Below are 25150 nucleotides of genomic sequence, written 5' to 3' on the forward strand. Positions count from 1 at the left end.
ACCTCTTTTATGTTAATACTAGATTTCTTCATCTTCTGATTTATAAGATATTATTGATCAACTTGTCTTGGTGAAATTAAGAAAAGTATAGGCCTTTTATAAAGAATGACATTTTTTAAGGGGCTGCTTTGTTTAAAGAGTTGGTGGGATCATTTCACCATGCACATTTCAAAGCTGGGTTGATTTCAGTTATTTCCAAAATCTAAAAAAAAAAAAAAAGTTACTCAGTTGTGTTGTTATTTATGAAGTTAGCATGCCCCCCAACCCCCATATTTTGGCTATACGAAAAGTTATGCTACCCTTGACTTTTTACCTGATTTATCTGGAATTAAAAAAAAAAAATACATTCCTATATTTTGAGTTTTGTCTTTTTGCTATACATTCATTACTGAAGTATCTGGTGGTCTAAAATAGTCAAAGCTAGAGTTGTTATTAAATGCTCCAATCACATTTATTTTTAATATTAAAAAATCATATACTTTGAAACATGTCAAAACAACTTCTAATAATCTATCTGAATTTGTAGTTACCTTTGAAGCCTCATTCACCTTAGACAACTCAAGACCTAGGAAAGCTTTGTATGTTGTTCTTTTTACAGTTGTATTTTTTGCAGCATCTCCCAGTTTCACTCACTCTTGCTTTATAGGTTTTTAAAATCTGCATATTTCTTGTACATATGCATGCAAATGAAAGAAGGGAGGTTGTATTGGTGCCATTTCTCCCTTCAGTTACTATGGGATTTGCTAGAATAAATTCCCCCTGATTGAAGGGTGAAAATAGACCCTTTTGTGTATATCTGTACAGAGATGTGTATATGGGATGTGGTGGCACTTTGCTGAATGTGAACTTGCCTTGTCAGTGGAAAGATTGAGAAGTATTATGTTTATTTATACATTTGTATAAATCTATATATACACGTATGTATATGTGTGTGTATAGATAAATATATATATACATATATTTCCCTAAAGTGTGTGTATAATAGATAAACAGCCTTTGTTAAGCAAGATTATACGTCTATGGAAAATTCTGGATTATTCTATAAGCAAGAAGAGGTGACAGTCTAGGGTAATCGTCAGAGCATACAAAGATGGAAGTCCTTAGGATTATAGTCTTGTTGATGAGTTCCTCTTAGAACTGTACTTACTTGCCAGTCTCACTATTCTTCATCTTCATTACCTTCTAAGTCAATCTCTCACCATTTAAAAATCACACTTTGTTGTGTTTTTTTCCCTTTATTATGTCCTTTCTAGCCAGAATCATTTGGCTTAGCCATATTTCATTAATATTTCACTCGTTTCTTTTAAATATCTTTGTCTCTGAAATTTCCCAGAAGATAACAAATTTTGTATATAATACTTTTTATAGTAATTTTGAGAATTGGGCGTCATCTTTGTCTCAAAACAAACAACCAATAAACCCAAAAACCAACATTCAAACAAGACTACTTTGAAAGTTTTACCTAGATAATTTTGGGACGTTTTACTTAAATTGAAAAAGAACATAATTATGATTTTATGATTGACATTAGTGTTAGGTTTATTTTGTCATTTATTGTCATTAATTTGTCCTTTCAAAAGTTTGGTTTACTTTGTGATTTAATCATAAATTTACCATTTTCATTTTAATGGAAAGCCTCTTGAATTCTATAACCTAAGCCTCTTAAATTCTATAATTCATTTTATTCATGGTGAAACTGCTTTAATGAATTCTTGTGTAATGAGTTCTGCTATATTTCCTTTTGACTTTTCTCACATTGGTGACATTCTGTTTTAACTTTGCTGCAGCTCTCTAGAAAACTTGCATCCCTATATATTGTGCCTTTAAAGCTTTTATGCACACACAGACAAAAGTGTATATATACATGTCGGAGCATGTGTACATATACTTTCGTATATACTCGCACAGTATGTCTCCAGTATATATTGTGGGAGTGGATATATAGATGTTCAAAGGCAATGAAATGTTGCTCTCTAGATATATATGTATATAAATAGTGTTGATATACTGTATATACATATGTATATGTATGAGTTTTAAATGGCAATCTTTTACATTTAGCAAAATGCTGCCCCTACTGGAATATTGTCACTGCTATGGCAGTTGTATGTAATGATTTAAAATACATTATCAAAAGTTATTTAAAGAACATTTAAAAGTCTCATCTAAAGACGTCCACACATTATTTATTTATCTTCCTTTTCCTTTTATTGTTATTTTTATTTTTTTTAACTGAAAGGGAGACTGTCATTTTAAAAATGCCATCTGTCCCGTGAGAGGAAGAGAGCTGGAGATTCACTTGGGGAACCTTGTGCATTTTCCTCTCTCTGAAATGGAGATGTACCACAAAGTAGCCTGTTTATTTCAGTCATAAAGCAATCCTAACATTTCCATTACTGTATGTCATCCACCATCTCCTAGATCAACTTAATTCACCAATTTGCCTCTTCCTTTCATTAATAAATAATGATCATTAAGATCATTTTGCCTGGGGGAAGTTAACTACTCTCTAGCTGCAGGGAAATATATCACCTAATTGTTTTTCAGCCTTGTTCAAAATTCAGCTTTGAGAGAAGGCAGCTCTCTCATGCAGTTGTCTTAAGTAGGTTTTGCATTTATTTAGTTTGAGGTCTTCCCAGACTTTTTTTTTTTTTTTTTTTTAAGAACTCCAAGTCTGCATGCACTCGACCTAGATTTGATTCTTACTCCCCACAGCTTCAGGTATTTTTCATTAGTATATCAATTTGATACCCTGAATGAAAGAATATTAAGAGAAAACTGTTACATATTTTATTTTGTGATGAGTTGGCAGCAGATTCCATTTCAAGACCTTATAGAGAGAGGAGTGTAGATGGACAATCCTAAATCTTCAGATGTTAACAAAAAACAGGTGGAATAAGAGTACCCTTGAAGACTCAAATAGAGGTTGGGGTTTGAGGGATTTCACAGAGTAGCTTAGCTGAAACTTGATATCAGAAGCAGCCTTTAACAAGTCTCTTGGCAATTGTATGGTACTAACCAGAGTACTGAAGTACAGATTGAAACCAAGTTGCAGTGGGAAATCAAAGGTGAGGTAGCTTATTGGAAACCAGTAAAATGACAGGTTGCACAGTTTTGAAATCTCTTCTAACAAAGTAACTGCACGGTAGCAAGGACTAGCCGTTCTCAAAGCCCTTCTTTTTCAGTGTTCTCCTTCACCTTGGCACACAAGTATGTTTTAAGGCCATACATTAAAAATATATACAAAAAAAAAAAAAAAAGCTGCTTAAAGGGAACTTACAAACTGAGAATCTTCTCTGTATTTGTGTAAATAGTGGCTGGAAGCTTAGTTATATGCACAAAAGCTAGGAGCCACTTGTTTCTGCACAGACTGTAGGAGCAAGATGAGGAGATGGGCAGATTTTGGGAAGAGGCCCCCAGTTCTGAGGAAAGGCATATCTACAGCATTGGGTGTGCTGTTGCTGGGGGAGACAACATTTTGGGAGATGATGGGCTTTTGGTTTGTAATTTCCCTTTAAACAAGAAGAGATGGCTCACGTTTTCCATATATATCTCAATGAATGTACTGTATTACCGTTTTAAAAATTTGATGAAATAATAATGGATTGGTCTCCTTTTGTTATCTGGTCCTTGTTTAATTTGTTTAAGGGTTTTTGTATACAAAAGTTTACATTTTTATGTATATTTTTCTTGTGTAAAAACTGATGTAATATGTGTATAAAACACTGTATGTATTATCTGTATATAGTGTGACAAAATGATTTTTCTTTCTTTCTTTTGGATGTATTAATAAATCTTGCTGTGAAGTAGCCTTGCTTTTGGTTTAATTTCTTTTGCCTGGATATTGATGGAAGCTGCTAATCCAGGGTAGGTATTTTTCCCCTTTGTTATTTAAATAGAGTGTATATGTATGTGTGTGTATGTGTGTATATATATATTATACCTTATATTTTGTCAAGAACCCCAGGGGGCTATATTCATGGTACTTTATGGTTAACAATGATTAATATTTGTGTAATAACCGTGGATCAATTAAATGCTACTCAAGATGACTTTAATGTGGTATCCAACCTTGAAATCCAACTGGAAGTTGCATTGGAAATTGCTATATGCTATAATGGAGGTCTTACAAGCCAATTTCTATTTCATTTAATCAGGAGCCCTTTCTCTATGCATTTTCATAGTTTCACAAGTATAAGAACAAACAAAAAACTGGAAGAAACACTCTTCCTTTAAGGCAGGGGTCCCCAACCCCTGGGCCACAGACGGGTACTGGTCCCTGGTGCCAAAAAGGTTGGGGACTGCTGCTTTAAGGCATTGCCAAGTGCCCTGTATCTCCTTGGAATTGAATTATTTTTTTTTTAATATGTAGATTGGAACTTTTCATTTCCTGTGCTGAGGAATTTTGTGATACAAATAGAGGCTAGGAAAAAATTCACAAAGAAAAATTAGTAATCTTCTAATTACACATTCCTCGTGTAGAGATTTATGATTTTTAATTTTTGTGGGACATTTGGACTTTTTCCTTGATTTCTGTCTAATCCAGGCATGTTTAAGATACATTCCAAAATTGTACTTTGCTTCTCTAAAAGAAATTAACGTTCTGCAACTAGAAGCAGATGACCACAGTGCTAGTGAAATGGCCAGCACTGACAGAGCTTCATTCATCCGTTTCTCTGCCTTTGAAATTGACAGGGTATGAAGAAGAATGCTTGAAATTGATCTGTCCATTTCTTCAGTTATATAGTAGTTGATTTTAAACTCCTTTTCTACTTAAGGATACTTTTCTAAATATCTGTGTAAATGCAGAAACTTTTGAGATTGTGCTGAGTTCTTGATTTGATTTTTTTAAAAATAGCCTTAAGGAGATAAGGTTATTAGTGAAATGTTTGAGTTAGGCAGTGTTTAAAGGGATGGTGCTGAGAGCCTGTGGATTGCCAGGTACAAGCAAAAATTCAAGTTTAGAAGAGAATGTTTCCTTAACTCCTTCATTAGCGTATCTCTAGCTCCTTGCTCTTTCATCTCCTTTATTAACTACAATGAGGTATCACCTCACGCCAGTCAGAATGGCCATCATCAAAAAATCTACAAACAATCAATGCGGGAGAGGGTGTGGAGAAAAGGGAACCCTCTTGTACTGTTGGTGGGAATGTAAATTGATACAGCCACTATGGAGAACAGTATGGAGGTTCCTTAAAAAACTAAAAATAGAACTACCATATGACCCAGCAATCCCACTGCTGGGCATATACCTGGAGAAAACCATAATTCAAAAAGATACATGAACCCCAATGTTCATTGCAGCACTATTTACAATAGCCAGGACATGGAAGCAACCTAAATGTCCATCAACAGAGGAATGGGTGAAGATGTACATATATACAATGGAATATTACTCAGCCATAAAAAGGAACAAAATTGTGCCATCTGCAGAGATGTGGATGGACCTAGAGACTGTCATACGGAGTGAAGTAAGTCAGAAAGAGAAAAACAAATATATAATATTGCTAATATGTGGAATCTAGAAAAACGATACAGATGAACTTACTTGCAAAGCAGAAATAGAGACACAGACGTAGAGAACAAACATAAGGATACCAAGGGGGGAAGGAGGGGTGGGATGAACTGGGAGATTGGGATTGACATATATACACTAATATGTATAAAACAGATAACTAATGAGAACCTACTGTATAGCACGGGGAACTCGGTGCTCTTTGGTGACCTAATGGGAAGGAAATCCAAAAAGGAGGGGATATATGTATAAATATAGCTGATTTACTTTGCTGTACAGCAGAAACTAACACGACATTGTAAAGCAACTATACTCCAATAAAAATTAATTTAAAAAAACCCCCCAAAACAATGATTATTAAAAAAAAAAAACCTGTATTGTTTAAAAGCCTACTTATTTGCATTAATTTCTAGCTTTCAGCAATGTGTGGATCTGAACATTAAGGTGGTACTACTTTGTTTCTTTCACATAACTGGCTTCTTGGAAAATTCTTCTCTAACATGTGACTATGGTCAGTTATTTTTCCTACTTTAAATTCCTGTGATGGAAAGATGCCTACTGCTTAGAATTCTGAAATGTCATTCTAGCCCATGGTAGTATGCTATATTACTGCCTCTATTCTTCCATCTTTCCAATCTTCTGTCATTCCATCTTTTGTCTTTTTTGCCCTTCCATTCATTTTTTTTAATCCACTTGTTTATATTTTTGAGCACCTTGTGTTAAGGACAGTGGAACATATGAGAATGAATCACAACGGGATTCTGCACTCCAAGACTGCCACGTAGAAGAGAGAAGATGCACAACTACACAAACAAGGTATAAATCGTCAAGTGCTTAGAAGTGCGATAGAATGCTGTGTAAGTTCATGTCAGAAAGAGATCATTTGCAACCAAAGGGGAGAGAAAATTTTGCATCTGAACAGAGCATTCAAGGATGAGCAGTATTGGGACATCCAAAAATGGAGAAAGTATTCCAGATGGAGGAAGCTGCATACACAGTCAGGATGCCTCATGGTTTGTTTGAAAATAGGGAGCGGTTTAACTTGACATGTATACGATGCATGAAGGAGAGTGGTGAGGAGAAGTTAATGGGGGTGAGAGCATAATGAGAATGCAAGGATAGACTAGGCAGTGGGACAGGGAGAGATGGTCAGCTGTGATTCAGGAAGACTAATCTGGCCTCATTTAAGAGACAGGGGTTCATGGCAGAGAGGTGAGTTAGGATGCTGCTACTGCAATGGTTAGGCTTGCGAATGAAGTTGAAACTGGTGTGGCAGTAAAAGAAATGGAAAGGAAGGAGGAATTAAAAAAAAAAACTTGGGAACATGCTGACTAGATGTCAGGACCAAGGGAGGAGGAGGAAGAATAGAAAGGGGCTTCTTCCCTGGATTTCTGGAAGAATGGTGGTGCTGGTGGCAGGTGTGGACAGCACCACTCTCAACACACAACGGTTTCAGAGAGTCAGTGGGTTGGTTTGGTTTGGTTCTCAGTGGGTTTTAAATACTTAAGGTTTGACTTGGAAGCAGGGGCATCCCACTGGCATGGACAACTGATTGTAGTTAGGGCTCAGAAGAGAGGCCCAAGCCGAAGTTGCAGCTGCAGCAGCTATGGACATACAGTTGATTGTTGAAGCCAGCTATAAGTGATGGAGAAGAAAGATAAGGACAGATTTTGGAGAACACTACGTAATCTGTTATATTTTACTTACAGACCTGAAAAGAGCTTCAATAATTTTTCCAGAGTCTCTTATCTAGTAAAGGCTTAGCAGGCTGACTTGCCTAGGGGTGATGGTGTTGAGGAAAGTCAGCCCCTCCCCTGCCACTGGCCTGTGAGGGCCTGTGAACGTGCATTCACCCCTCACACTCCATTCTAATGACTTCTTGTTCACCTCACCTGGACAGGGCGCTCCAGTGTCCATACTCTTAGCGCCTGAACCCCCAGCCCCTGGCACGATGTGGGTTGCCCATAATCACAGGAAAATATTACTGAATGAAGTTAGGACTCTGAAGAAGTTCATGACAGGAAGGAATGCAGATTTGAAGAGACTTACAGGATCTGGTGAGAGGCAATGTAGCAGTTGGTTAAGGCTATGGACTTTGGAGTAAGACTTCCTTTGTTTTCTAATCTTGGCTTCGTTTTTTTACAAACTGTGTGATCTTGGGTAAGTCATTTAACCTCTCCCTGCTTCAGTTTCGTCATCCATAAAATGCATTGGGAGGATTACATGATACAACCCATGGAGAGCATGTACAGTAGTCCCTGGCACGCACATACTAAGTAAGCACTTTGTTATTTATTTTAGTTATGCTCATTTTATGACTAGAGGAAAAGACTGACGATACAAACAACATAGGCGTCTAGGGGAATTGGAAAGAAAATGAGCAAAAGAACAAAAGTTAGCTTTGGAGAAGGAGGATGAGGATAGGCACGAAGCTTGGGCAAGAAGTGTCTGAAGATAAAGGGTCTGATAGAGGAGTGCTGATTTTTGTAATACAAGAGGACAAATAGGGTTACTTTTACTCAAGTTCCAAAATATTCTAGGGTGTATTCAGTTACTGAAACCCTGTAAACTAAAATATACTTGTCTTTTGCTTTATAACTTTTATAAATTCTACATTTAACCTTATATAGTGCAAAGCATCATGTAGTGGAACAAAATATATCATTGTATCCTTACTTGTAGAATATACTTTGGGTTAAAAAGTATTTAAGAAAATAAAATATAAATATAAAGAATTAGTAGAGGGTCCTTTATCAAAAGATGTGCATGTCAACTGCTAAACTAAAAAGTAGAAATCAAATTTAAAGAGCCAAACCATATATCACCTCCGCAGTCCACAGAGGTCAAGTACTGCATGGTGCCCTGCAGTACTTACGCTCTGTACCACAGATATTTCTTTAAGACTAAGATCTTTCCCTTACTTTCTTTTCCCTTCAACTGCTGTCATTTCTTTTTACTGCTAAGCATCATACTTGCTTTTGCCACCTTTACTCCTAAATCCATTGCAATTTAGCTTTCACATTGTTATTTTCCTGAAGCTATTCTTTCCAAGGCTATCGATGATCTTTGCTGTCATTCTCCTTAACTTCTCTGATCCAGTCAGCATTGACGACGTTTCATTGTCCTGTTTCTCCACTTAATTCTCAGATTATGTCTTTTCTGGGTTCTTTGTTAGTTCCAACTCCTCTTTCTTCTCCCTAAGTTTGAACATGTCTCAACCTCATTCTTCAGCCTTCTCTGTTGTTCTTCTCTGTACGTGAGCTCCCAGTGTAGGATCCTTCTACTGCCATGGCTTAAACGTTGACCTTCCTGGAGATTAATTCCAAACCTATGTCTACAGCTCTGATTGCTCCGATTAGTCTCACATCTCCTGCTGCTTCCTGAGGACCTCCGCCTCCGTATTCAGTCATCACAATAAATTTGGTTTGTCGAAATCCAAACTTACCACCTATCCCTTTTAAACCAGCTTTCACTCTGAATTTCTGCCCTTGCTCCCTTGTTCAATCATTCATTCAGCAAGTATAAAGACTCCTAGTCACCCACACTAGAATCTTCAGTCATCTTGATTTCTCCCAGCCTCCCAGCTTTTCATCACTTGGTGACTAAACCAGCACATTAGTTTTCTGACTGGTGTCCCTGCTTCTAATCTCTCCTTCTTCAAACCCATCCTTTACATATGCTCCTGCCAGATTGACCTTCCCACGACGCTCCCAAATTGGCCAAGAACAATTCATGATTTCCAGTGGGAACGTCCTTCATTCAATCTCCTTCCATTCCCCCGTTGGAAGGTCCCAACATACTTTGGTTTTCAAGGCTCCACATCTTGTCTCTTCTAACCTGTATGAACCACATTTCATTGCGTGATCATCAACAACAAATGTGCTTCCCTTCACAGCTCCTCTCTTCCAGCCAAACTTATCCATACACACTTGAGTGCATATACCCATAGTCCTGTCTAGACCTGTGATAGCGCATACTGTGAAGACCTGCCCTTTGCTTATCTAAGAGCTACCTTCCTTCAAGCCATCCTACCCTCAAGAAGACTTCCCCCTCCAGAGAAATCCTTAGTTACTTTTCCTCGGCAGCACTCATTACCTGTAGTAATAATTTGATGCAAAATATGTTTCCTTGACTTATTTATCTTTCTATGTCCTATGTCTGCTCAAGAAGAACAAGCTACATTAAGATAGCTGTCTTTTAAAAATCCTTATTGTTTTGGGATGGTGGCCCAGTGCATACAGCAGAACCTCAATAAATTGTTGCTCATTGTGACGCTTAGCAAAAGCCAAATAATACATCTGGTTTCTTTGGGTAGGGAGAAGACAAGGAATCTTCAAATATATCTTGATATTCAAAGTTGCTGATCTTGCCTATGACACTCATTTGTCACAGCATATGCTAGATTGTCAGCATGCATTTATCCATGTCGTCTCACTCAAAATATGTGTGGAATATTAATCATTAAGAATGTGTGCCAGGGGCTTCCCTGGTGGTGCAGTGGTTAAGAATCTGCCTGCCAATGAAGGGGACACTGGTTCGAGCCCTGGTCCAGGAAGATCCCACATGCCATGGAACAACTAAGCCCGTGCGCCACAATCAAGGATATCTGAGCCTGTGTGCCACAACTACTGAAGCCTGCGTGCCTAGAGCCTGTGCTCCGCAACGAAGGGTAGCCCCCGCTCGCCACAACTTGAGAAAGCCCGTGCGCAGCAATGAAGACCCAATGCAGCCAAAAATAAATAAGATAAATAAATTTTAAAAAAAAGAATGTGTTCCAGTGTCTTTTTTTATTTATTTAATTTTCATATACTGATGGAGCAGCTATGCCAAAATTATTTTTGAATTTTGGTATTGAAAGTATAACATGTTTTCCTGTTCATGGCTATTACCTACAACATTTCTCTCTGGAAATAGCAAGAAACTTGGGGCTATAATTTATTTGTATTATTATCATTTATTTATCTTACATACTCCTATTTAATTAATAAGCTACTTAACAAATTTATTCATGAAAAGTTGGCAGTAAATCTGATTTATATTAATTCATCATATTTTCTTGTTGACATAAATTACCGGATTGGAGATGCTCTCTTTTGGAAAGTGTTTTGGGTCTAAGACTAAATTAAAATATTGGTAGATAATGCAATGAAACATTAAAGTCACATATTCTTAAATTTCTGATAAAATAATGCTTAAGTTACTAAGAATGGAAGCTATTCTTGATGCCATAGAACTAGTCCAGTAGGGGAACAAAAGTGATCTTTAAAAGCATAATTTCAGTCTCAGAACAATAGAATTCTAAAAGTCAGTTTTGCTTTGGAACACATCCTTACTAGTGCAATTTTGTATTAGTAAATCAAACTGTGCAGCAATTTAGAAATGAGTAGTTGACTAGAAACAGCACTGTAGTGTGAAGAAATGCTCAGATGTGCAAGCTGTTTCTCTAAACTAGAAGTTTAACCTTGGAAAAATAACCTCACCCTTCTGGACCTTAGTTTTCTTACCTGTAAACTAGGACAATTCAGCTAAATTAGTGGTTTCTCAACTTTGCTCTGGGAGTGTCCTCAAGGCCCCTCAGAACAGTGGGTGGGATTAGAAAATGGTGGAGTGGGATGGACTGTCCCGCTTCCCTTTTCATGGGCTTTTGTTTGAGAAGTGACTTCTGGAGCTAAAAGTTTTAAATGTTTGGAAATCTTCGGATTATATCATCTCCAAGATTCCTTCCAAAACTAAAGTTCTAACAACTGTCATTTTAGTTTTGAAAATAGTGTCTTTACTCTGAAGTATAGAGTGCTAAGTAAACAACTGTTTGGATCTCTCTCTCTCTCTCTCTTTTTAAATTATACTTTTCCCTGCTTATTCCACCAGGTTCTAGCTGTGTAGGGTCTGAAGGATTAGGAAGATCCAGATTCTAACAAAGTCTGTTGAGCGCAATAATTAGGGAGCACCATCTATGACAGAAACTCTTCAGATGCATATTCATGTAACATAACATAATATGTTTCTCAGAACAGTTCTTTAGCCTTTAAAAATTCTTTGTTCTGAATAGCTTTTGATTTTGTTGATGTGAAGTAGTGTTTTCAGATCCATGTGCTGGGGTTGCCCTGGGCTCTCCCGTTATGTTGTGTCCCATGGGCTGTTTGTCAGCTCCTTGCCCCTAGTGGGTCCCACCTCAATGAGCCAGTGCTGCCTGTAGGTCCTCTTTCTCTAGCCAACTAGTCAGTGACTCAGCTTCCTAATCAGAGCTCTTTTGACTATTTTTACTGATTTCTGCATGTCATTCCTCCCTCTCTTTCACCATCCTTCCCAAGAGACACTAAGCCCACCATGGTACAGGGGACGGCTCTGCCCTGGTGTTGTGCATGTCTGCCATGGCGATCTGTGCATGTCTCCACGCAGGCCCTGTGATTGTCTCAGCACGTGAGAGCCTTGTGAGAAGATGCTATCAGGCATTTCCCACTTGCCTCCCAGTCTCCCTGGAAAGTCACCATGAGACAGTTCCTCGCTGCTTCCCAGCCTCTGATGAGGTTTGAGGCCTTGTCCCTACTGTGAGCGCACAACTGCAGGCTTTAAACTCTTTAGCTGAGCTTGGTGATGGCTCCTCTGCTATAGAGCTTCCTATCGTCCATGTTGTAGTCACCTGGCCCCCTCTGTGGGACAGAGGACACAGGAGCTGGCCCCTTTGCTCCTTGCTCTTTTGCTATGTAAATAATAAACTGAATCTAACAGGGCTCCGGCCGAATCTGCCAGCCCCGCTTGACACACGGCAATTATCAGTGGACATGTTGTATCTGTCCTTATCATTCCGCCAATTCTTTTCCAATATGCTGTAGAAAAACTTAAAAACTGCAAACATGCTACAACTACAACTAGATTGAAGGAAACTTTCCCAGATTTTGTTTAAAGGTAACTTCTCTCCTGTGGCAATTCCTATTTATTAGAATAGCAACATAATCGTCATTTCTGTACACTTCCTTTGGCGCAAACTTGTGGTCCATTCATTGGCTGGCACTGGGAAATCTTTGGATTAATTTTAGCACCATTAGGAATGTTTGTCAGAATAATAGCCTTGGAGCCTAAGTGCATCAATTATTCAAGGACTAATTATCTGTCCTGTTAATATTCAAGCATCTTAGGTCTCCTACCTCTTCCTCTGGCTACTTGTTTTATAGACATTTCCTGCTGGATAAGCACAGGTACCGTAGCACAGGCAGGGGAAACAAGGAACTTCAGTCAGTTCTGCCATTTCAAAAGTTGTAATTGAAGACTTTAGAGGCTTTTTAAGTGAGCTGTGGGCCTTAGTTATCCTAGTAGTCCTAACGCTGCCCCTGGTATGCTTTTTTTCGTGCACAGTACTCTTGAACACTTCATCTGAAGGGTAGAACATTGGAATTGGAAGGGTAATTTAGACTAACTCTGTAATGCATGAACCATCCTTTAAAAGACTTAAAAGATGTCTTTTAACCTTCACTCCCTCTCAGGTAGCCCATGCTGTTATTGTACATCTCTAGCAAGAAAGTGTTATATACATTCCAGCTATTAATGTGTAGTCTGTATTTGGGGGACACACCACTCAAGTATTTATTCTCTTCCCCTCCACAAAGATCTGAGTTCTACCACTAACTTGTTTAGGGACCTCGTTTAGTAAACATCTTAACTTCCCTGGTCTCCTATGTTTTTGTCAATGAAAGAAAGAAGTTGAATGATAGTATTTACAGTATCCTCCAATTCAAAAAGTCTAGGGTTCTGTGATTTTAGTAGTGAAATCAATATTTCCATTGATTGATTCCTAGTTATTCTTTAAAAAGGAATTATAAATCGGAGGCCTCAAACATGATGTTATGGTCACTGAATTCAAGTGTGCCTACCTTTAACGCTGCTTAGCAAACAAGTACCATAATCCCTTTACTCTTCTCCCTCTCCTAGATGATAGGTTCACACTTTCTCCTCTTTCCTCCAACCTCACCTCACACCTCATCCTCACCTTGAGCAGATATCCTTGCCTCCTGTTTCACTAAGAAAATTAAAGCAATCAGAGACCAGCCCTACACGCTCCTACAATATATCTACTTATTGGTAGATGCATCTGTTCCCATTTCCTCCTTTTGTCTTGGTACCGTGGAAGATGAGCCTTTGCCTCTAGCAAGGGCTTCGCTTTCCACTGGTGCTTGGATCCCATACCTATTCATCTACCCAAAACACTGCGCCGGTAATTTTCCCTTCTCTTCCCTATTGTTTCTACTGGATCATTTCCACTTACAGACAAACGTGCTGTTACGTTTCACATCTCAGAAAAAACAAAACAAAAAACCCTCTCTTGATTCCTCATCTCTAGTTATGATTCTATTTTTCTTCACGTTAGAGCAAAGCTCCCAGAAAGCTGTTTCCAGTTTCTCTCCTCCCAGTCTCTCTCTCTTTTTTTTTTTTTTTCTTTATTTTTTTTTTTTTTGAAGAATCCTTGCATCCCTGGGATAAATCCCACTTGATCGTGGTGTATGATCCTTTTAATGTGTTGTTGGATTCTGTTTGCTAGTATTTTGTTGAGGATTTTTGCATCTATATTCATCAGTGATATTGGTCTGTAATTTTCTTTTTTTGTAGTGTCTTTGTCTGGTTTTGGTATCAGGGTGATGGTGGCCTCATAGAATGAGTTTGGGAGTGTTCCTTCCTCTGCAATTTTTTGGAAGAGTTTGAGAAGGATGGGTGTTAGCTCTTCTCTAAATGTTTGATAGAATTCACCTGTGAAGCCATCTGGTCCTGGACTTTTGTTTGTTGGAAGATTTTTAATCACAGTTTCAATTTCATTACTTGCGATTGGTCTGTTCATATTTTCTGTTTCTTCCTGATTCAGTCTTGGAAGGTTATACCTTTCTAAGAATTTGTCCATTTCTTCCAGGTTGTCCATTTTATTGGCATAAAGTTGCTTGTAGTAGTCTCTTAGGATGCTTTGTATTTCTGTGGTGTCTGTTGTAACTTCTCCTTTTTCATTTCTGATTTTATTGATTTGAGTCCTCTCCCTCTTTTTCTTGATGAGTCTGGCTAATGGCTTATCAATTTTGTTTATCTTATCAAAGAACCAACTTTTAGTTTTATTGATCTTTGCTATTGTTTTCTTTGTTTCTATTTCATTTATTTCTGCTCTGATCTTTATGATTTCTTTCCTTCTGCTAACTTTGGGTTTTGTTTGTTCTTCTTTCTCTAGTTTCTTTAGGTGTAAGGTTAGATTGTTTACTTGAGATTTTTCTTGTTTCTTTAGGTAGGCTTGTATAGCTATAAACTTCCCTCTTAGAACTGCTTTTGCTGCATCCCATAGGTTTTGGGTTGTCGTGTTTTCATTGTCATTTGTCTCTAGGTATTTTTTTATTTCCTCTTTGATTTCTTCAGTGATCTCTTGGTTATTTAGTAACGTATTGTTTAGCCTCCATGTGTTTGTCTTTTTTACGTTTTTTTCCCTGTAATTCATTTCTAATCTCATAGCGTTGTGGTCAGAAAAGATGCTTGATATGATTTCAATTTTCTTAAATTTACTGAGGCTTGATTTGTGACCCAAGATGTGATCTATCCTAGAGAATGTTCCGTGCGCACTTGGGAAGAACGTGTAATCTGCTGTTTTTGGATGGAATGTCCTATATATATCAATTAAATCTATCTGGTCTATTGTGTCATTTAAAGCTTCTGTTTCCTTATTTATTTTCATTTTGGATGATCTGTCCATTGGTGTAAGTGAAGTGTTAAAGTCCCCCACTATTATTGTGTTACTGTCGATTTCCTCTTTTATAGCTGTTAGCAGTTGCCTTATGTATTGAGGTGCTCCTATGTTGGGTGCATATATATTTATAATTGTTATATCTTCTTCATGGATTGATCCCTGGATCATTATGTAGTGTCCTTCCTTGTCTCTTTTAACATTCTTTATTTTAAAGTCTATTTTATCTGATATGAGTATAGCTACTCCAGCTTTCTTTTGATTTCCATTTGCATGGAATATCTTTTTCCATCCCCTCACTTTCAGTCTGTATGTGTCCCTAGGTCTAAAGTGGGTCTCTTGTAGACAGCATATATATGGGTCTTGTTTTTGTATCCATTCAGCCAGTCTATGTCTTTTGGTTGGGGCATTTAATCCATTCACGTTTAAGGTAATTATCGATATGGATGTTCCTATGACCATTTTCTTAATTGTTTTGGGTTTGTTTTTGTAGGTCCTTTTCTTCTCTTGTGTTTCCCACTTAGAGAAGTTCCTTTAGCATTTGTTGTAGAGCTGGTTTGGTGGTGCTGAATTCTCTTAGCTTTTGCTTGTCTGTAAAGCTTTTGATTTCTCCATCAAATCTAAATGAGATCCTTGCCGGGTAGAGTAATCTTGGTTGTAGGTTCTTCCCTTTCATCACTTTAAATATATCATGCCACTCCCTTCTGGCTTGCAGAGTTTCTGCTGAGAAATCAGCTGTTAACCTTATGGGAGTTCCCTTGTATGTTATTTGTCGTTTTTCCCTTGCTGCTTTCAATAATTTTTCTTTGTCTTTAATTTTTGCCACTTTGATTACTATGTGTCTCGGTGTGTTTCTCCTTGGGTTTATTCTGTATGGGACTCTCTGCGCTTCCTGGACTTGGGTGGCTATTTCCTTTCCCATGTTAGGGAAGTTTTCGACTATAATCTCTTCAAATATTTTCTCTGGTCCTTTCTCTCTCTCTTCTCCTTCTGGGACCCCTATAATGCGAATGTTGTTGCGTTTAATGTTGTCCCAGAGGTCTCTTAAGCTGTCTTCATTTCTTTTCATTCTTTTTTCTTTAGTCTGTTCCGCAGCAGTGAATTCCACCATTCTGTCTTCCAGGTCACTTATCCGTTCTTCTGCCTCAGTTATTCTGCTATTGATTCCTTCTAGTGTAGTTTTCATTTCAGTTATTGTATTGGTCATCTCTGTTTGTTTGTTCTTTAATTCTTCTAGGTCTTTGTTAATCATTTCTTGCATCTTCTCAATCTTTGCCTCCATTCTTATTCCAAGGTCCTGGATCATCTTCACTATCATTATTCTGAATTCTTTTTCTGGAAGGTTGCCTATCTCCACTTCATTTAGTTGTTTTTCTGGGTTTTTTTCTTGTTCCTTCATCTGGTACATAGCCCTCTGCCTTTTCATCTTCTCTATCTTTCTGTAACTATGGTTTTTGGTCCACAGGCTGCAGGATTGTAGTTTTTCTTGCTTCTGTTGTCTGCCCTCTCCCCAGTCTCTCTTGATCCTATGAGATTTTCACCACTGCTTCCAGCCCCGGCTGCTCCACCAGAACTGCTCTGGCCAAGGTCACTTACACCTCTGTGTTGCTGAATCCCAAGGTCACCCTTGCTCCTCGCTTCACTTATCCTAGCAGCAGCCCTTGACACAGTTGACCACTCCCTCCATCTTAAATCTCTTTTTTCAGTTATCTTTTAGGATGCTAGAGTTTCTCCGTCTTTTTTCCTTCTCCACTCAACTGCTTCTCAGTCTCTCTCTGGATCTTCCTCTTCTCCCTGACCTTATAACGTTGGGTGCACCAGGGCTCAGACCTTGCAGCTCTTCTCCCTACACTCACAGTCTTGTCATCTCCTGCAGTCTCATACCTTTAAGTTCCATCTCTTGACAGCTCCTGATTTACGTCTATTAAGAACAACAGACCCCAAAGGGAGTCGCTTATGCGAAGCCCCATGTCACCAAACCCGAGATTTAGCTTAATTAAGGTTTTCATTGTCCCAGAAACGGAACCTGGAACCAGTCAATCGGGAATCCCCTGATCAACACCAGTTAGATAATCTACCTGATAGGCCCCTGCCAATAGGGAAAGTGACCTTGTGATAATCGATCCGGTTTTTGCCTATGATAACTTTCTTGTTCTTGCACCCTTCTGCCTATAAAAGTTTTTCATTTTGTACAGCTCCTTGGGGTTCCTTTCTGTCTGCTAGACTAGATACTGCCTGATTCATGAATCAGTGCCTAAAGCCAGTAAGATCTTTAAAATGGCCTCAGTTGAATTTTGTTTTGTTAACATATCTCTATCCAGTGTCTTTCCTTTTGTCTCCAGAAACATTTATCTTCTTGATACCTCCACTTGGTTGTCCAAGAGGTTTTCAAATTGAATGTTCAAAGCTGAGCTCCTGACTTCTAACCCTGTCTGCCCCTTCCCCAGTCTTCCCCATCTCGAATACAATCACTGCAATCGTTCCTGCTCCAAACCTCCGCGTCATTCTTCGCTCCTTTCTTTCTTTTATACCCCACGTCTAGCCCATCAGCAAATCTTGAGGATTCTACTCTCAAAATATACTCTGGTCACTAACAATTGGTTAATCTGATTAACCACCCAGTTACCATGGTGGTCCAAAGCCACTGTCATCTCTTGCTTGGATGGTTCCAGTGGCCACCTGGTCACCCTGCTTTTGGTCTTGCCCGCTTCAGTCTATTCTCAACAGCAGCAGCCAGAGTGATTCTGTTGAAACATAAGTCAGATCACGTGAGGCCTCTGCTCAGAAACCTCCATGGGCTGCCCATCTCAGAGTGATGCGAAGCCCTACTGATCTGGCCTTTGTTTCCTCTCTGACCTTGTCTCCTTCTCCCCAGCTCCCTCCACTCCAGCCCTGCTGGGCTCTTTGATAGTTTCTGAATGTGGGCCATGCTCCTGCCTCAGGGTCTTTGTACTTAATCTCCCTTGACTCTCTTTCCACACACACCTGAACGTGGCACATCCTTGTACCTACTTCTGGTCTTCAACTCAATTAGCGCCTTCTCTGTGAGGCTTTCCCTGACAATCTTATCTCAAATTTCAACTTCCCCATCACTTGTTACCCTTTGCCTGCTTTATTTTTTCTCCAGACCACTTGTCACTACTAATATGCTATATATTTTTCTTATTTCTTTTTTGATATCTGTCTTCTTCATTAGAATGTAGGTTCCAGAAGTGCAGGGATTTCTGACTGTCTTGTTCACTGTTGTCTCCCAGCACCTAGAACAGTGTCTGACATATAGTAGACATTCATTCATTGAATGAATAAATGAATGATGAATGATTTGTCATTGATCCTTATCTGCTATGAAGACTGGTTACAATTTATTTACAGAAAACATTATTTAACTGTACTATACAAGTACCACATGTTCCTGTAAAAGAATTAGAAAATGCTGTTAAGCAAAAAGATGAAAATATCTATAATGCCTTCATCCATAAATAACCTCTGTGATATTTTAGTGTGTACTCTCCTAGACTTTTCTCTCTGTTTATCTATATTTATATATGTATTTTAAAAATGGGATCCTACTATACATATGGTTTTCTAGCCTGCCTCTTAATCATTTAACATATGGTAAAAATCTTTCAATGTCAATAAATCTACATCTCCATCATCATTTTTAAATGGCTGCATAATAATCCATTGTATGGAAGTACTACAAGTTACTTAACTAATCCTCTTTCTGGACAATTATAATATTATATATATTGGTCTCAGATTGATATAAAAGTGTTGGCAGACTTGAACAGGAAGAGATCTAGGACAAGCACGCCAGAACATCTGTCTTCAATTATTTAAAGGATGAGGATGACATATATTTTGCGTAGTTCCAGAAAATAGGACTTGGATGAGTGGATGAACATTAAATGGAGGTAAGTTTCCACTTGATAGAAACAATTTTGTAACATTTCTTAAAAATGGAAAAGGATGTCTTATGGAGGTAGTGAACTCTTTCTGGAAGTTCTCATGGAAGGGCTGGCTGGCGGTCCTTGTTTCTGAAAGAATTCCTGCCTTGAAGGGAGTTTGAAGTCGATGGTCCTCCGGAAATTGGCTACTTCCAGAAGCCAATTCTGTAGAAGAGTCACGAGGGATACTCTCATGCTGGTTTTGTAAAAGCTGAATGCTGTAGCTTCAAGCCTCCTCCTGTTTCTAGGCTAAGGCAGGAAAAAAAGTCTCCAAAATTTATCTTCTTGTGTATAGCCTGGGAACTAAGAGTGAGGAAGTGAGAAAGTAAATAGAGGTTAAGTGTTTAGAGGAGTTTTTATTTTCCTTGGGATTCTTTTATCTCCCACTTGTCTCACTTTCCTTTTTCTCTTTATTTGATACTTCTTTAATTTCTTTCTTGCCCTCTTTGATTTTGGCACTAAATTCAAGTCATAGGGTTGGTGAGTTTGGCCGTGACCTCAGAGTCTGGGGCAGGGACCCAAGCAGCACCAGGTCAGTGATGGGTGGCGAAGATTCAGGGACCGGCAAGCAGCTCAGGAGCTCTGGGGCCTCTTCCTTGCCTCTCACCCACCACACTTGGCCACCCTGAACTTCCTATCGTCCTTGCTAGGCTCCCAAATGCAAATCCTCTCCTTCCTCTCTTGGAATCATGCCCCCCCCTAAAAGACAAGACATTTCTTGTCTCCTTTTCTGAGTCTCCAGGAACTCTTAGCAGACCTCTCACCAGGAAAGAATAGAGTAGAATGGGAATAATTCCCCTTAGCATTTGCTGCTTGTGGGGTGCCTGGCTGGGCATTACAGGGCCACGTGAGGAGGTCCCTAGAGCTGTCCTGTAACAGTGGCCACTGGTCATATGTGGCTACCGAGCCCTTAAAACAGCTTGTTGGAATTGAGATGTGCTGTAAGTGTAAAATACATACCAGATTTCAAATACTTAATATGAAAAGAAGAAGGTAAAACACCTCAAAAATAAATTTTTACATTAGTTATGATGACATTCTGAACTATTGGGTTAAATTAAAATGTAGTATTAAAATTTTTTTTAACTTTTTATTTTATATTGGAGTACAGTTGATTAACAATGTTGTGTTAGTTTCAGGTGTACAGCAAAGTGATTCAGTTATACATATTCATGTATCTATTCTTTTTCAAATTCTTTTCCCATTTAGATTGTTTCCCACTTAGGTAGTTTCAGTGGGAAACTTAAATGTTTCCCATTTAGGTCGTTTCATTGAGCAGAGATCCCTGTGCTATGCAGTAGGTCCTTGTTGGTTATCCATTTTAAATATAGCAGTGTGTACATGTCGACCCCACACTCCCTAACTATCCCCCCCACCCTTCCCCCGGTAACCATAAGTTCGTTCTCTAAGTCTGTGAGTCTGTTTCTCTTTTGAAAATAAGTTCATATGTATTAAATGTATTAAAAATGTAGTATTAAAATTAACTTCATCTGCTTCTTCTTACTTTTTTTTTCTTTTGGTCGTGCCGCGCTGGCATGTGGGATCTTAGTTCCCCAACCAGGGATCGAACCCGGGCCCCCTGCAGTGGAAGCATGCAGTCTTAACCACTGGACGGCCAGGGAAGTCCCTCTTTTTACTTTTTTAATGTAGCTACCAGAAAATTTAAAATTATGGGCGGGGCTCACGTTTTCGCCTTCCCTTACATTTCTTTTGAACAGTGCTGTTCAAAAACTCACTGCATAGTGTGGCCCCTGCTCAAGCAGCATCAGCGTTTCCCGAGATCTTGTGAGAAATACAGACTCTCAGAGCTCAGCCCAGACCTAAAGAATCAGAATCTGCATTTTAGATCCACTGGGGATTCAAGTTTGAGAAGCACCTCTCAGAGGGCTTCCTATAGGTTTAGTGGATCCATCTGCTACCAGGAAAGCATGCTAGCGTGGTGGCATGCTGAACAGCACCCAAGAGACTTTCAGAGTGTTACTGCCAATTCTGTTTTTTTTCCTATCTCCCAGCATGGACACTTTGGGTTGAGGTGAACTTCCACAGGGTGGCTGTTGTCTGATAACACTTTCCAGGGTGGGCTGGGAGGTGGGGTGGGGAGAAGCAGGTGTGTCACAGTAGAAGAGGGAAGCCTCAGAGAAAAAGACGAAGTCCTTGTTTGGTCTCAAGTTAATGGTTAACTTACCATGGAGAAAGAAGCAGTTGAGACCGTGGACTTTAGTTTCTGGCTCTTTTTCTACAAACTTCTGTGGCCTTGGTTTAATTATCCTCCTGTCCTGGAGAACTGCAAATGCTGGCAATAGATTGGGCCCTTTTACACCCAAGTCTTGTGAGGTAGGGGACTGAGCCAAGAGGAGCAAGGTCTGGGCTTTTCATTGTGGCTTGTTTTTCTCTGCTTCTCTGGATAAGTTAGATAACTCATAGAGCTTCATGGCCCCTCAGTAGATCTCCTACCTATAAATAATGAGTTAGTGCTTTGCAAATAGTTATGAATAAATAACTCAATAGTATTTGTAACAGCTTTATTGCATGTCTTAGTCCATTTGGGCTGCTATAACAAAGTACCATAAACTGGATGGCCTGTAAACCATAGAAATTTATTTCTCCCAGGTTGGAAGTCCGAGATCAGGGTGCCAGCATGGTTGAATTCTTCCGGGTTGTGATGGTTACCTTCTTGTCTTTTCACATGGCAGGGAGCACAGAAGGAAGCAAGCTCTCTCCCCACTCTTATTAGGGCACTAATCCCACTCGTGAAGTCTTCATCCTCATGGCCTCATCTAATCCTAATTATCTCCCAAAGGCCACACTGAAGCGTAGGGTTTCAACATGAATTTTGGGGGATACACAAACATTTAATTTACAACATTGAGATATAATTTATATGCCATAAGATTCACCCATTTTAAATGTACAATTCAAGCAGAACTTTTATTATATTTAAGTAAAAAAATAATGACACTTTTCTCAGTCCTCTTGCATTCAAATCAGTCATTGAAATTGTGGATGTTTAATTGTTGTTGTTGTTTTTTTAAATTAATTAATTAATTAATTTATTTTTGGCTGTGTTGGGTCTTCGTTTCTGTGTGAGGGTTTTCTCCAGTTGCGGCAAGCGGGGGCCACTCTTCATCGCGGTGCTCGGGCCTCTCACTGTCGCGGCCTCTCTTGTTACAGAGCACAGGCTCCAGACGCGCAGGCTCAGTAGTTGTGGCTCACGGGCCTAGTTGCTCCGCGGCATGTGGGATCTTCCCAGACCAGGGCTCGAACCCGTGTCCCCTGCATTGGCAGGCAGACTCTCAACCACTGCGCCACCAGGGAAGCCCTGTTTAATTGTTTTTGACCTACAATGTGATTCAATCTTACATCTAAAATACTGTTTGTTAAAATTCTTTCAAAGCAAGAAAGTATTTTTCCAGAGAGATTTTCTGTTAGAATGATGTCATCCATATCTCATCTCTCTCTTCAGAGTAAACTGCAGTATAATATATGTTATGCCAATCTAGATTCAATAATTCTATTTTTTCCAAAAAGCTCCTTTCCTACTAATTCATTTTACACTTGGAGAATGGATTTTTTTCACCCAGTAAACAAGTCTAATCAACTTTTTTCTGAAAAGGAGATTTTTCAATATTCAGAAAAAAGAATGAGGAGAGCTGAGGGAGAACTAAACATGGATATTCTGCTGTACATAGAAATGATGATTTTCAAAAAGAAAATAAATATACATGCAATAAAACCCAGAGATATAAATGGAGAAACGAATAACAAGCCCAATCTAAGTAATAGACTCAGGCCTGCTCAGGCCCAATGAGCTCCTCGGGCTGAAAACGAGACGTGAATATTAACGCTCTGTTTTATCTCCTGCTCTCAATTTCTTCACAAAATAATTGAGAAATATATGTTTGAGGGATACAAATACCCATTTCATACACACACACACACACACACACACACACACACACACACACACACACATCTATGTGTATTCTACTCTTGGCTAGAAAACGTCTTGTTTCACCCCTCAGTTAACCTGTCTGTGCCCCCTGTAGTGGAAGCACGGAGTTCTAACCACTGGACCGCTAGGGAAGTCCCTCGGTTGTTTCTTGACAGGACTTTGAGTGGATCTTCTCTCTCTCTCTCTCTCTCTCTCTCTCTCACACACACACACACACACACACACACACACACACACACACACACACACAAACACACACACACACGCCATTAGCCAGGAAGAAAAGAGAAAACGCAAGTTAGTTGCATGGAGCTCCCGTGACTCCAGCTGGATCAGCTTTTGCTGCTGAAATGCTTGAGGTAGCAGCTGGCCTCGGACACTCCCGCCTCTCTCTGCCCGGGGACTCAGTGCTTTTCCCTCCCCAGCCCCATGCCTCGCTTGGCCCTTTCTTACTCTGTACTATTGCAAAGTAAGTTTGGGCAGGTTTGCAGCCCTCAGCGCCTGTGTCAGCTGCTCAGACAGGGGCGCCACAGAGGCATTTTGAAAGTGGACTGAGTGAACTTTTATTTTTTTAAGACTTTTTTTCTTTTTGATGTGGACCATTTTTAAAGTCTTCATTGAATTTGTTACAATATTGCTTCTGTTTTATGTTTTGGATTTTTGGCCCCGAGCCATGTGGGATCTTAGCTCCCTGACAGTGGATTGAAGCTGCACCCCCTGCATTGGAAGGTGAAATCTCAACCACTGGACCGCCAGGGAAGTCCCTGAGTGAACTTTTTGACCTGAGCGTGTACACTATAGGGGGAAAAAAGCTTTAAAAATAGATGTCAAGCAGAAAAAAAAATTTTTTCCTGAGAGCAAAAGGAGATCTTAGGGGAGAACTTGACACTGTGACCCTGGCTTTGGTGGGGAGAGCTGGGGGGGGGGGCAGTGACCGCCCTCCCACCCTGCCCCCACCCTGGCTTTTGTGTGTCCTCTGGGTCACATGGTCCCACCCTTCTCACCCCTCTGACCTTGCTCCTCCAAGGAACTACTTTGAATGAAGGGCTGTTGCTTTTTTATTTCGTCCGGCTCGGCCTTCCCAGGGCATCATTCATGGAAAAGGAGGAAACCAGATTGTCGCCTGTGGAGCCTTTGCAGATTTTTAGGCCTTGCCTGTCACAAACACCAAAATTAAGTTATTTTTCCTTTTATTTCCCGTGAATCAAGCCGAGGGAACCCCTTGCTACCTGATGTTTTCAGTCTGTGTCAAAGAGATCTGCTTTGTGGCTTTTGTGGATCTTCCCCAAGAACCCCCTCAGAGCTTCATTTCTGTTGAAATCTCGAAGGGCGTGTATAATTAATTACAGCAAAGGCTTGACAGGACAAGGCTGTCATTGGCACATTCATACCCAATAATGCCTATCCTGCTGTGCCTTCGGCCTGAATGGCTTGATACGATGCATCTAAATATGTAGCTTTCCCTATTTTCTTGAAAAGAATCCACATTTTCAATCAAAAAATTCTCTTAAGGTGTTAACCCAAGAATAGCTGCATCATTCACTAGCTGGATGGTTACTGCAGAAAGAAATGTCATTGAAAGGGTACATTTAGATTAAATATCTCTCCATTTTCCTCTCTCTCAACACTTTTTTTTTTTCTCTCCTCCCCACCTTGCTTCACTGCCAGCATCATCAACCCAACAGATCATAGATATCTGTGTTCACATGTACACACACACACACACATCCACCACACACACACATGCAGTGGGAGTGTACATGTGTGTGTCATTTCACCGTCTGCTAAAATTCTGCCAATACTGCGAGGCCCCAGGGTTGTCTCTGGAGAACAGGGAAGGCTGGTGGAAATGCTCTTTACGCTGACATATGCAAATGTTCACCTGTGGCACCCTGCAGGGCAGAGCTCACTTCTGTGGTCTTTAATAGGCCTGGAGGATGCTATTACAATTATTGATCAAACGAGATTGAGGCTTGAAGGAAGGGCTGGGGATGGAGGGTGCAGGATTCCGTTTCTCTTTTTGGGTTGAT

This window comes from Balaenoptera borealis (assembly GCF_965194805.1).
Source record: "Balaenoptera borealis genome assembly, chromosome: 6".
Taxonomy (NCBI): Eukaryota; Metazoa; Chordata; class Mammalia; order Artiodactyla; family Balaenopteridae; genus Balaenoptera; species Balaenoptera borealis.